Source organism: Nelumbo nucifera, chromosome 4 (assembly GCF_055504915.1).
Source record: "Nelumbo nucifera cultivar China Antique chromosome 4, China Antique-T2T, whole genome shotgun sequence".
Classification (NCBI taxonomy): Eukaryota; Viridiplantae; Streptophyta; class Magnoliopsida; order Proteales; family Nelumbonaceae; genus Nelumbo; species Nelumbo nucifera.
Window position 1 is genome coordinate 12,484,297 of NC_142652.1, and position 14,422 is coordinate 12,498,718.

Here is a 14,422-nt window from a genome sequence, read left to right on the forward strand (position 1 = left end):
ACGGAGAGGAAGGAAAGATGATGAGGGGTAAAAGAGAATCGGTTCTTCTAAACCCCTTATCCAATCCGAAAAATCCGACAGGATTAATCCGATAAAATATGATCGGGTTCAAATTCCGATCAAATCATAATCCATTCAGTTTACAATGTCCTATTTATGTTATATTAGAGGGACCGGTGCTACGCAGGGCTTTGTTAAAAGAAGTTGAGTAGGCCTAACCCGATCCAATTCAATCAAATATTTTGTATAAGTTGGGGTTGAGTTTCAACTTCAAGTTAGGCTTAGGTCAAAAACCTCAAACCTAATCTAGGCTTAGGTCAAAAAACTCAAACTTAATCTAAATTCAGGTTGGGCTTGGGTTGAGGCCTTAGGTAGCCTGAGTCCAATTCGATCAATTTGGATCTGCCCAACATTTTGTGATATACATATCTATATATTATCAATATATTCTATCTAAAAATTGGGTTACAAATCTCAACACATCCAATCGCAAGCCCAATTCAAGACGTTGGGTTAAAGCTTAGGTTAGGCCTAGGTTGGTAAGAGAAAAATTACTGTTAATTTTCAATAATTACTGATAATTTACTAACCCAGGCCCGAGCTTATCAACTTAGGCCCAATCCGAGCTTAAAATAATAGGGCTGGACTTGGGCTTAGGCAAATTTAGCTTTATAGCTAAATTTCCAAGTAGAACATATTGATAATATGTAGATATGCATATCATAAAATGTTGGCACAAGCTCAAATTGGGTTGGTTCGAACTTAAACTATCCAAGGCCTCAACCCAAACCCAACCTAAGTTTAGGTTAGCTTAAGTTTTTTGGCCTAAACTCAGCTTGAAGTTCAAAAACTCAACATCCAACTTGTATGAAAGCTTGGGTTGAACTAGGTCGGGTTCAAGTTAGACCACCCAACCCAAGGTACACCCTTAGCTCCTTTTGCCTCAAATTCTTTTAACAAAAACTTGTGCATTGCAAGGTCCTCGCTAATAATTAATAGCACTAATTTTGATTTATGGTATTTTTTTTTAATTATTCACAAACATAGTTAATCACTATATTTTAAATTTGTTGAGTTGGGCCTAGTTGTTTTTATTCTTATTTTAAGTTATTTAGTTAGGAAGTTGTTGGACTTTAGGCCCATTAGTTTATGTTTTTAAGTTGTGATTGTTCAACTACATTAGTAGCCGCCTACTAAGGGCATTCTTGTAATATCTCAACCTTTAAGTTAAGTATAAATATAATGAGGGGTTGGCGGCTAGCGTTAATCTAAGAATCCTGGTTGACTTCCTACTCCTTTCTTCTCTACTACTGAAAATCTTCATCTTCCTCCTCTTTCCCTTTACAAGAAATTCGACTAAATCTGCAATCAGTGATTTCTACTAAATTTTATAATCAATATTTAAGAAATATTAATAAACTTATAATTATAGTTAATAATTCTTAATTTTGAATTAATAAATTTTATAGTTCTTAATTTATAAAAATATTACTACTATTAACAGTAATAATAGTTAATTTAATAATCAATTTAATTATTCATGAAACAATATTATTTTTTAAATTTTAATATTAATAAAATATTTAATTATTATTGGTAATTAATTAATTTGTTAGTAATATATCACTAATTAATTAATCATGAATTATTAATATATCACTAATATTAATTACTAAAAATAGTAATATATTTTGGTAAATTTTGGCAACTTTTTATAAATCATAGATATAAATAATAGATTTTAAGTGAATTTTGGTATTTTTCAATTAATCCTAAAAAGAATTAATTAATTTTTGGTAAACTATTAGAAATTTCAACAATATTAGTAATTAATCCCAAAAATATTACTAAAATGAAAATTATTAAATATTAAAATAGTAATATTGTTTGGGAATTTTTAATTAATCACGAAAATGAAATGAAATTATTAATTATAAACAATAGGTAATATACCATGCATTCAAAGTAAATGGGTCAGATTAATGAAAACCAAACCATAACCAATCCAATAAACCACATCACTTTAGTTAAATGGATCGAATAGTGAGTGAGTGAGTGAGAGAGAGAGAGAGAGAGGAGTTGAGCTAATCACGGAGAGTAGTTATTCGGGTAGAGAGAGTGAGAACTTGAGAGGCATGGTGATGTGGATTATCTTGCTTTTCTAATGTTTAGCCAAGTGGCATCACTTTCTCCTAAATTGTCTCTAATTCCTATTTATCACCGAAGTTATCTCTAACTCCTATTTATCTCTAGGGGTTTTCAAGGTCCAGTTTGGAGAAGATCTCAAACCAAACCGGTAAATTATGGTTAGAGAAATTTCTAAACTGAACCAAATCGTTTTGGTATGGAAACCAAACCAAACCAAATCGCTTTATTACGGTTTGGGAACTTTGGACCATTCTATGATTCTTTTGGGCTTAACCCAATTAGAATGACCAAATAGCTCCCCTAAAAATTAAAACATAAAACATTTATTTATTGTTTTGTTATAAAATAAAGAGTTTATTATATATTTATTATTTTATGCATTCCATTTAGATATATTATATATAGTATTTATATAACATATATTCATATTATATATATGTATATAAAATTTTGGTTTATGGTTCAAGTTTGGTTCAGTTTTTAAAATTCAATAAACCAAACTGAAATTGCAAACCACAATTTAAAAAATTCTCAAACCAGATCAAATCGTTTATAGGTATAAACCGAACCAAACCGCGAATTCGGCTTGATTCAGTTCGGTTTTGCAGTTTGAAGCGTATAATGAACACCCCTATTTATTTCTTAAATTAACTCTAATTTAGTAGAAAGACTCCCTCCTAAGCCATCTATAATTCCTATTTATCCTCTCCCCCACATTTTATCTAAAGAAAGTTTCAATTAAAACTTTCAGAATTATTTAAATATTACAATGAAATTATATACTAACTTTAAAATATTTATTCAAAACACAAAAATTAATTATAAAAGATTTAATAATATTCATATTATTAATAGTTCTATATTTTTACAAAATTCTTCATGAAATTATGTAGTAATAATATAAATTATAATTTTACAAATTATTCAATTTAAATGTTATTAAAATAAGGGAAAATTCCCAATAGGTATCTTGTACTTTAGGTCGAGTGCTAATTTAGTACCCGTATTTTAAATCGTGACAATCTAGTACCTGAACTTTCAATTTGCGACAATTTGGTACAGGGCGTTAAATTTAAGTTAGTTAGAAAATAAAAAGTCCCAAATACCCCCAGCTATTTGGATTACCGATTAAAATTGCAAAAATAACCCATCATCTATTTTGACCAATGCAAGTGGGAACCACTGATCATACTTGCTTTACATAGAATCTCAAAACCAGCTCCCTCACGCTGGTGGTGTCAAGCGAATGTACCGCCAGAAAAGTTGATTTTGACGATTGTACATGACACCGGAAAAGTTGAAGTCGAAGAATCTAATACCATTGCCGGAGGACGACTCCTATTGCCCGTTGCTGGAACATTACTGTGCCCACTGTTTACTCAGTCATTGCTGGAGAAGATGACTTATTGCCGGCGCCGAAGAGACAGCCAGAGAGGAGAGGGACTTCACTCAATTCCGACCATTTTACCCGGAGTTAAATCCCGCTCTTCATTCTGAGCATGCTACACTCAACTCCGGCGTCACATTTTGAGTGCTGGCTTCACACGGCGCTTCACCTGGCGGAGTACAAGTGCTGGTTGGTAGTGTTTGACAGGGGTGAGAGCATGCATTAAAGCTTCTCTACAATTGTTTCCATGCATTCTGTGACACTTGTTCGAACCTAGTTGTCTCAAGTCTCAACCCGATTTGAGCAAAAAGGTTTGCTTCACCCATATATAGGAAAAGGGAGAAAGAAAAGCGATGGATTACCGGAAGACACACAGATGGGCCTCTTCCGTTTCTTTCTCCAATTACATAACGGAAAAGACTTCACGAACAAGGTAACACATTGAGATTGCCAGATTGGGTCTCTCCTTCCTCATCTAGTTCGTCTAAAACATTGTTGAAATTGTTTTTGTTTTTGGATCTTGGGTTTTTAGCATATAAAGGCAATTTTTGGGGTTTAATATCAATAAAAGTAATATATTTAAAAAATTTTAAAAAATAAGTTAACTTTTTAAAAATAATATCAAACAGTTAAAATAAGTTGACTTTTTAACTGTTTATCTTCTTCTTCTTGCCATTTATTCATCAAAACCGTTGTTTGCCGCCCGCCACCACCCGCTACTGCCGTCCGTTGCCACCTGCCACTGTCTCTGCCTCTGGCAACATTGCTAGAAGTGGGGGTGGCGGCGCTGGTGGTCATTCCTCTGCCCGCTGCCGCCGCCACCTCTGTCTTCACCCATCTCCGGCAATGTTATTGGAGGCCGAGGCGAAGGTAACGGCGTTGGACAGAAAAATCACCAGCGCTGCCACTGCCACTTCTGCCTCCGGCCACCTCCAGCAACATTGCTGGAGGCGGAGGCAGCGGTGGGCAGCGGTGGGCAGCAGCGGGCGACGGTGGCAGGTGATGACGGACAGCGGCTCTGGTGAATAAATAGCAAGAAAAAGAGGATTAACAGTATTTTTACTCTTTATTGATATTATTTTTTAAAAATTAATCTATTTTTTAAATTTTCTTTAAATATATTACTTTTATTGATATTAAACCCCAAAACTTGCCCTTATATACTATTACCCCTTGATCTTTCTCCAAAGCTCTCCTTTTTTTATGATTCTCTTTTTCTCTTTGTTGTTTGTTGTTTCTTTTATATGCGCTTTCATTTTCTGGCGTTTAGTCTAATATTTTGTCTCTTTTACTGTCCGTTTCTATGATTGAGATCTAGATGGAATTGATCTCCGTCGTTGGAAGATAAGGGAAAAATGTTGCCACTGAAGCAAGCCGAAGAAGCGATTGTCTCGAACTTTAACGAGACGGAGCATGAAGGAAAGGAGGAGGAGAAGACAGATCAGTCCATGTTTAGCGTGAAAGCCTCCTCTGGCGTGGCGGCTCCGTTTATGACGCCTGGTTTAGTTGCGCTTTGAATCAAGTAAAACCCACAAAGACCGAGATAATAAAAATGAATTCCATTAACTCCTTTGCTCAATCTTGTAAGAGGAAATTCAATCTTGTCTTTTGATGAATCAATTTTTATTGATGTATTGATTTTTTGGCTAAGTACCTTATCATTTAGTCTGCTTTCAAGTGGTCGATGACTTAGGCCGAAGTGAACTTTGGCCACCGAGCTGAGTCGAGCTGGGCAGGCTAGGTGGCGAGCCGACTATAGTGCCGAGCTGCATATGAGGTGCTGAGCTGACTAGGTGGCAAGCTGAATTGATGAGCTCCGTTGCTCTTTAGAGACCTGCAAGGAACCAAATGTCAGAGGACCCGGGGTGACTAAACCGGTGAGGTCGCTCCGATGCTTAAGTCAATACTCTCATAGTAGACTGCGAGATAAAAATCACAAAGTCTGAGAGCTAGAACTTGTTTATTTGCTTTCTCGCCCCCTTGCCATTGGGGTTGGTGTCTTTATATAGACATTGTTTGGCATGGGCTTCACGCACCATATCCGAGATTTCTATGAGGTCGTCTAAGTGGTTCGAAATTCCTGGAGGTAATCGCCATGCACGTTGACCACCCTTCGAATCGTTCGGCATGTGGGCCAACTTCCAAAGGTTGTGAGAGTGTTAGGATATGCATGTCGAATTTTTCGGCGAGCACGCCTCACAGGTTGCGCCTGGGCCAGGCCGCCAAGTGGGACACCATCAACTTGACTAAGGCAAGTTGTTGCCAAAGTGGTTCCGGGTGTCACCTAGTTGTTCTGAGGTGTCATGTGTCACAATATCATTGGAGGGCCAAATCCACCCTCATCATTTGCCCCCTCACTCCCGAGCCGAAAGTAACTCGGCGAAGGAAGTAGATTTCTCCTTTTGGCCCGGAATGAATAATTCGATGAGCTCGTAAGCATCATTTCAATTCCTTAGGCTCTAAGAGCGACTCGCAGTCCACTCCTCGATTTTGCCCATGCCGAAGAGGCGACTAGGTCTTATATGGTGAGGAGGTTTTCGCTAGTTCGGTATTTTGGCCCTTAGGCTCTGGGAGCGAATCGTAGTCCACTCTCCTTGATCTTGCCCATGCCAAAGAGGCGACTGGGACTTCTCTGGTATTTTAGCCCTTAGGCTCTAGGAGCGACTCGTAGTCCACTCTCCTTGATCTTTGATTTTGCCCATGCCGAAGAGGCGATTGGGACTTGTCTGTCCATACCGAAGAGGCGACTGGGACTTGCATGCCCATGCCAAGGAGGTACCTAGGACTTGCATGCCCATGTCGAGGAGGCACCTAGGACTTGCATGCCCATGCCGAGGAGGCGATTGGGACTTATCATAGTGCCAAGGTATTTTATCAGTTCGTCAGCTCGCGCTTGGGCCAAACCGCGCCTAGTTGGCGCCAGGGCCAGGCTGCGCCAGGGTCAGGTCGCCAAGTCGCTAGTGCTAGGCTGCCAGCTCGTGCCTATGCCAGGCTGCGCCAGGGTCAGGCCGCCAGGTCACGCCTGGGCCACGGCTGCACTGCATCAGCCTCGTTAGTGATGTCGGTTACCCACTCCTACAAGAAGCTACTAGGAACTCAACCTACGGGGGCAGCACTATTGACTTTAGGTCACCAGCTCGCACGGGAGCCTTAAAAGGCTCGACCAATAGGGGCGTCCATGCAGTCTGTTGGCCGCCTACTCCCGCGGGAGATACGAAGAGCTCATCTTTGTAGAGGGTACCTCGCGAAGAGGACTGATGAGGCTTTATCCGAATTGAAATAAAGTTGGTAGAACTGCTTAGTCTGTTGGCCATCAACTTCCTGCATAGTCTTTGAGCTCATAAAAAATGGAAACTATAAAGCGAGAGTTTTAGTTTCTAAAAAGTGAGGACTTAGCTTTCTAGAAGAAGAGAACTTAGCATTTTAGAGGATGAGAAAGCTTTTTGTAGCGATTCCCACAGACGACGCCAATTGATGAATCAATTTTTATTGATGTATCGATTTTTTGGCTAAGTACCTCGTCATTTGGTTTGCTTCCAAGTGGTCGATGATTCAAGGCGAAGTGAACTTTGGCCGTCGAGCTGGGCAGGCTAGGTGGCGAGTCGACTATAGTGCCGAGCTGCCTATGAGGTGTCGAGCTGACCAGGTTGCGAGCTGAATTGATGAGCTTCGTTGCTCTTTAGAGACCTGCAAGGAACCAAATGTCAAAGAACCCGGGGTGGCTAACCGGCGAGGTCACTCCGATGCTTAAGTCAATACTCTCATAGTAGACTGCGAACTAAAAATCACAAAGTCTGAGAGCTAGAACTTGCTTACTTGCTTGCTTGTTTGCTTTCTCGCCCCTTTGCCATTGGGGTTGGTGCCTTTATATAGGCATGTTTGGCGTGGGCTTCACACCCCATATCTGAGATTTCTCCGAGGTTGTCTAAGTGGTTCGAGATTCCTGGAGGTAACCGTCATGCACGTTGACCACCCTCCAGATCGTTCGACACGTGGGCCAACTTCCAAAGATTGTGGGAGTGTTAGGATATGCATGTCGAATTTGTCAGCGAGCACATCTTGCAGGTCGACAAGTCGGCGCATGTGCCAGGTCGCCAGGTCGCGCCTGTGCCAGGCTACCAGGTCGCGCTTGGGCTAGGCCGTCAGGTAGGACACCATCAACCCGGCTAAGGCAAGTTGTTGCCAAAGTGGTTTTGGGTGTCACCTATTTGTTTCGAGGTGCTATGTGTCACAATATCATTGGAGGGCCAAATCCGCCCTCGTTACCTTTTATTACCGGTAGATCAGTCGATCTTCGGAGCTTGTTGTGCGACGATGGTGTTCATACCTTCCACAACTATCGGATTTGGTCTTTTCTAGGGCTCGGGATGACCACTTACACCGTATCTGGCCAAAACCAGCAACAACAACTCCTGAATGATTTGTCATGCTTCTCTCAACCACGTCTTAGTTCATCCACTATTAATAGATCTGTTCGTTCCAAGACCCTAACCCCTTCAAACCTTGAGGATCACTTTATTGCTGAAATCTCCTCGTCGTCCCTATCTCACAAATCAGCGGTTCTCAACCAGTTCCAGCAACAACAGAGCATGCCATCGCCAATCAACACGAACGTTTTCTCCCCAACAATGGTTGACAATTCACTCTTATAGGCATCCTTTGGTGTTCCATCCTCGGGCAGGATGTCACCTCAAAGCATGAAACCTCTCTCTGATGAGCTATCGACTCTTGCATTTGCTCAGTGTGAGAAGCATCAACAGCAGGGTACTTGTCAGGACTTGGAGAGAAATTATAGTTGGGGTCATTTTTGTAATTTCAATCAGAATCCATGCATTATTTGAAATAGTTGGGGGCATTTAAGATTTTTTTTCTTTTAATTGACGGAAATTAAATGTCGAGCACTAAAATGTTGCAAATTGAAAGTTGTAGATTGTTGCGATTTAAATTACGAGTACTAAATTAGCACTCGGCTTAAAGTACAGATACCTATAGACCTGTTCATGGGCTGGGCCGGGCTTTTACTATTTATTAACAAAAAAATGTTAGGCCTGTGCTCGAGCCCGGCCCGACCAACGGGCCTACAACTTGGGCCCGAGCCCGGCCCTGATAAAAAGCCCGAAGCCCGACCTAATAAAGGAAATTCGAATTTTTCCCTATTCAAATGAACATTATCTATTTTAATTCAGATGTTTTTTTCCCTTATTTAAATGAACAATGGGCCTACAAGTGAATCAACAACCTTCTTAAATCAAAAAATTTATTCAAATGGACATCACATAGGGTTTTTACTTAGGTTTAACTATAGGTCGGGTCGGGTCGGGCTATTTTAGCAAAGCCCGAGCCCGGCTCGAATTTTATGCGGGCCAGGCTTTTTGGCCCGAGGTTAAGCCCACGGGCCAAAAAACTTGTTCAAACTCGTCCGGGGGCCAGGCCTGGCCGGGCCGGCCCGTCGGGCCACCTGACCCATGAACAGGTCTAGATACCTATCAGGAATTTTCCCTTAAAATAATAAAAGTTTAACATTAAAAAAATAAAATATTATTTAAATATTTCAATAATTAAATATCTTAAATAACAAAACATTAAAAATGGTTAAATAATTATATGACAAAATATTTTTAAAAAAATCTTAAAAGTAAAAAAACAATCATAATAGATTTTGTAATATTTATATCGATAATAATTTAATATTTTACAAAATTAATGACGAAGATATATATATATATATATATATATTAAATTATAAGGAAGATGGAATATTAACTTAGAAATTAGAAATTATAGAGTAGCTAAGGAAATGATGTTAGTGAATATAACATATGAAAAACTGGGTTTGTTATTGATAGCTTTTAATAAACATTTGCCATTTCTACAGGAAATTCCCTTGGCCATCCAACCATATACATAACTCTTGCATTTTTGACACTGTTGCAAACTTGTACATCAAACCAGGACGGATCGGCTCACAACTCAGTTTCATGGTAAGATGTGGAGATACAGATTATGTGGGAATCAAGTTGGGACGGATTTTGTTATGAGTAGATCTTAACCCCATCAAACGAGGTACATATCATATATTATTTATGTAATTTTTTGGCGGTTAAAACTATTATTATTTTCTTTTCCAATTCACTGCTTTGTAACGCATTAATTGAGTGACTTCCATCAAATTCTATTTTACAGTGTTCACTTGCACTGTTGCACTTAAAATAGTTGTGGAAGACATTCATTTTCCAATAAATAAATGAAGCTATTGCAGGAACATGACATCCCTTCGGATTTTCTTCAATCATTTATTTTTAAACAGAGGTTGGTCCTTTCTCCTCATAAATTTAGTTAATTTTACTCTCAAAATTAAAGTCATATTTATTGCTATTATCTGAAATGTTCTGCTATACCCTTTTTTTATTATTATGAGAAAAAAAAAGGAAAAGACTATGAAGCCCCTGCACGTGGATGGCTTAACGAAACTAGTAATTAATGATAATGCGCCCATTGTTTGGGCATCTGTCCAACTCAAAAAAGGAAGAGTCCAGCATGTCTCTCTCTTACATTAAGCCCTTTGTTGTTTGTACAATGTCCTTTCCTGAATGAATCAGTCCCATGCCACTGCATTTAATGCACTTTCCTACAGCTTTTGATTTCTTTTTCTTTTTCTTTTTTCTGTTGACACAAACGAGAAAGTGATTCTTGTTTGCCATGTGACAATGGGTCATCCGGAGAAGGGGGTGATAGTCTGATAGATAGTTCATATTTCAAACGTTGGGACAGATTAAGGGTTGCCACAAGCGTTGAACCATATATAGAACGTAAAAGTATGACAGGTCTAATGCATTTTCATTATAGAGTTATAAACATTCAAAATAATAACAACCCATATTTTATGTATCAACACCGTCTATGAATTAGCATCAATTCTGTGCCCCACAACGTCCCACAGTGGGATACTGTGAGATGTACCGTGAGATATTATAGATACTGTAAACGTAAAAATACGGACAGGTCCAATACACGACCGAGATGTGATGTACTGTAAAATACTGTGGGGCACCCTCTTATGAGACACAGATGTGAACTCTCAATTCAGAATCGGCACCTACCCGAATAGCACTTTGTGCCTATAAACTGAACGGTATTAGAATGAGTTTAAGTTATGGGCACTCGGGCCGAGCAGATTTTAGAAACTATTTCGAGTTAAGTAAAAAGATCATTCCTACATTAAATTGCTGAAACTTTTCCCATATGTTATGACAGCTGTGGTTCAGTATACTTAATAGCACTGTCCTTTTTCCGAGGGTTTTGACACATCTACATCAAGGGATAAAATGACCAAAGTACCCATTTGTTATGAAAATGGATGCTCAATATTATCACTTCCGTTGTGGATCATCATCATCATCTGCATTTTGCCACCACAATGTTCATGTCATGACCACTGTTCTTAGGTGGCTAGGGTATATTTACAAACCTCCCATCTGCCACAGCTTCTCCTATTGTTGGAATGAATGTGAGCTTCATGTGGAACTCATCAATGGAATTCTATAATACAAGCCGATATGCCAGGTGTATGGGCTTGTATTGATACTTTTTTTAAGTTTTATTTATTTATTTTTTTAAACTGGTTCAAAGGGGTCAGTTTAAGGTTTGACTATCCTTTGAATCATGGTCTAACCCAATACAACCCCTAGATGAATTATCGAGAAACCATTGGCACGTTTGAACCTTGAATCTGTCTATATTGTCTTCTTGAAGTTGTCTTTGACAAGATTCGAGACATTGATAATGCAAATGACAAAGTAACTAGAGTCAACAAACATATCCTAAAAATTCAAAGACTTGATTGGTGCATGGAACTTAGACTCATGTATACAGTTTAGTAACATTGGGAGGGAAACATCTCTCGAGATTAAGATGAGAGAGTTCCACTGAGAAGTGGCATGCAGTTACAAAACCAAAGACACCATGAAGTTTCCTTGTTCAACTGCATTACAAAGAAGGTCTACAATGGAATTCATGCATATAGTTCTTCCTTAAATGGCAATAGTTGCCATCTTGTGAGTTATGGCAATATTTTTCAAGCTAGTTTCTTATAGAACCTCAAAGAAGAAGTATCTGAATGAGGATGACGAGGTTGGTTTCATCATCCCTCTCTTTCTAAATTTGGAGAGCCTGGTTCTAGGTTTTGAGTTCATTTTCATATTCTTAATAATGCTGAAGAGTCACTGTTTCTGCTGTGTATTAGCAGTTTTCGTTTTAGCTTCTACTCCCTCTTTAATTCATTCTATTGGGTAGTTGACCCGATTTGAAAGACAAATTGTTTTTTGAGTTCAAGAACTCTAAGAATTTGGATGTCCACCGGTGTTTGGCGTGGAGAGATTTCTTACTCACATTCTCATAATACAAATACAACTTGGGGATGTATGGCTGTAATTCAAGGCAAGTAATGTGTAGATAGAGAATAGTTGGCAGAAAATCCGGTTTGGTGTGTTATGGACAGATTTCCTATTCACCTTCTCTACCCGCACCCTACCCACAGTATATTGCAACCGCACATCTCACAATACAAGATGGCGATGTGTGTCTGCAATTCAAGGCGGGTAGAGAATAATAGGCAGGAGTTTCGGATGTCCTATTTATATAAGCTTCGTTTCAAATTTAATTTCATTTGATTCTCTTCAACGAGAAAAATTGTTTCTAACAAAGATTGGACGTTTGCCGGATGTGAAGAGCTTTAGAATTCAAATTTTGTTAAGCCACTTGTGGTTTTTAGAGGTGTAAATCAGGTCATTCTGCCCGTGGCCTGGCACAATAGAATGCAGGCCATGCCGGGCATAACATGATTGTATGGGCCTTGCCACGCCTAGGGTTTCAGGTCTATGGGCCAATATGGCACGACACGACTATGCATTTCATGCCGCTCCCCTAGTTCAAGAGGGTTAGGGACCCAAATTTTAAGCACGAGTGGGATTTAGGTGACGTTTGATAAATCTGAAATCTGAAATATGAAAAGTTAAAAAGTTATTATTTGTGTCTGAAATTTGAAAAGCAGCATAGATACTTTTCTACTTTATAAAGGCTATGAATAGATAATATTGTTTGTGTTGGATTAGTTCTTCACCATCTGAAATTGCTTCATTTTACTATTTTACCCCTAGAAGAGATAAAGAGATCAACTGAGAGAGAGAGAGAGAGAAGAGAGAGAGAGAGAGAGGGAAGAATGAAATGTTTTCCGACGATCGGTCTTTGCAACCTCTAAAGCACTTTAGGGTTTCTTCTCCATGGTGTTTTCGACGACTAGTCTTTGTGACCTGTAAAGCACTTTAGGGTTTTTGCAACCTCTAAAGAATGGGATGCTTCTCGGTGATTGGTCTTTGTGGCCTCTAAAACACTTTAGGGTTTCTTCTCCGTAGTGTTTCTAGCAATTGGTTTTTCTGATGATGTATTAGTTTATCCAGTAAGGCTCCATTTGGTTTATGGGATAGGGATGAGAAAAAGTGAATATTCCAAAAATATTCTTTTTTCTCTTATTTGTTTTGAGGGGAAAAGGGGGATGAGATGAGAAAAATATGGGATGCAGGATCCCAAAAATGTGTAATCGGGATCACACCAAAACAGTGCGACCTTGGTGGGAAAACTTGAGAGCGGCAATGAACCAACGACAACAGTGGCGATGAACTAGCGACGGTCCCTTCCCCTTGGTTTCTCTCTCTCTCTCTCTCTCTTTCTCTCCCTCTCTTTCTTTCTTCTTCTCCTTCGTTTTTGTTTTTGCTCCCCTGTTACCATCGAACCAGACACTATTCATTGCCTTCCCCATTCGGACAGAGAAGGTGGTGGTGGCAAGAGAAGTAGTACAAGGGGTGCATCAAAACACATTCTCCCACTATGAAAATCTGTAAAACACAATCTCCCTCTCTTCGAACAAGGGTGGCAGAGGAATAGCGTCTCCTCTCCCGATCTATTCTCCATCTCTCTGTCTCTCCCTCCTTCCTCCCCCTTTGAATATCTTTCTTTCTCTGATCTCGCCGCAACAACTCTTGGCAGCAGTGATATGCTTTCTCAACACTCCCATCTCTCTCTCATTCCCTCATTCCCCCCCCCCTCTCTCTCTCTCTATTGGTGTGCTTTTTGTTTCATCGTTAGGCCGCTCAACTCATCTCTTTGTCGATGATAACAAGGGAGTTGTAGTCATGGAGCTCTTTTCTTCATCTTACATGAATCCGATGAAGAACCAGGTCATGGCAGTACTTTTCCTACTATTTTCCCATATAAAACTAATCAATGAAAAGTTAAATTTTTACACCTTCCCATTTCATCCCATCCCATCCTACCCAAATCTTCCCACAAACCAAATGGAGTCTAAGGTTGCAGTGGTGGTAAAGCGGTGGTGATGAATAGGGGGAGTGATGAAGACAAAGGGGCAATGAGAACAGGGGAATCAAACGAAGGGAAGAAGAGAGAGAGAGAAGAAGAAGAAGAAGAAGAAGAAGAAGAAGAAGAAGAAGAAGAAATTGCAATGACAATGATGTGAAGCAGAGGATGCAAGAGAACGTCTGGGAAGAAGAACATCTCAGAGAGAGAGAAAGCTGATGGAGGAAGCTTGTTGCAGTTGCGTCAAATGGAGAAGATGAACAATGCCTAAAACACAAGTCTTGTTAGTTCAGATCATTTTAAGGTTATTTTGGTCGTTCGGCCAGGTCTGAAACGTGTTTGATAGCATTTAGTGCCTGGATTCATTTTACATCTCTATTCAGATAGACATCCAAATTTTATAAAATTATAAGCTGTTGTGCTTGGGATAATGAATTCTCACATCGGTTAAGGACAATCCTGACGTTTACAAAAGATTAGAGAATGATGCCAATGTTTTCTGTTATCATTTATGCGTCA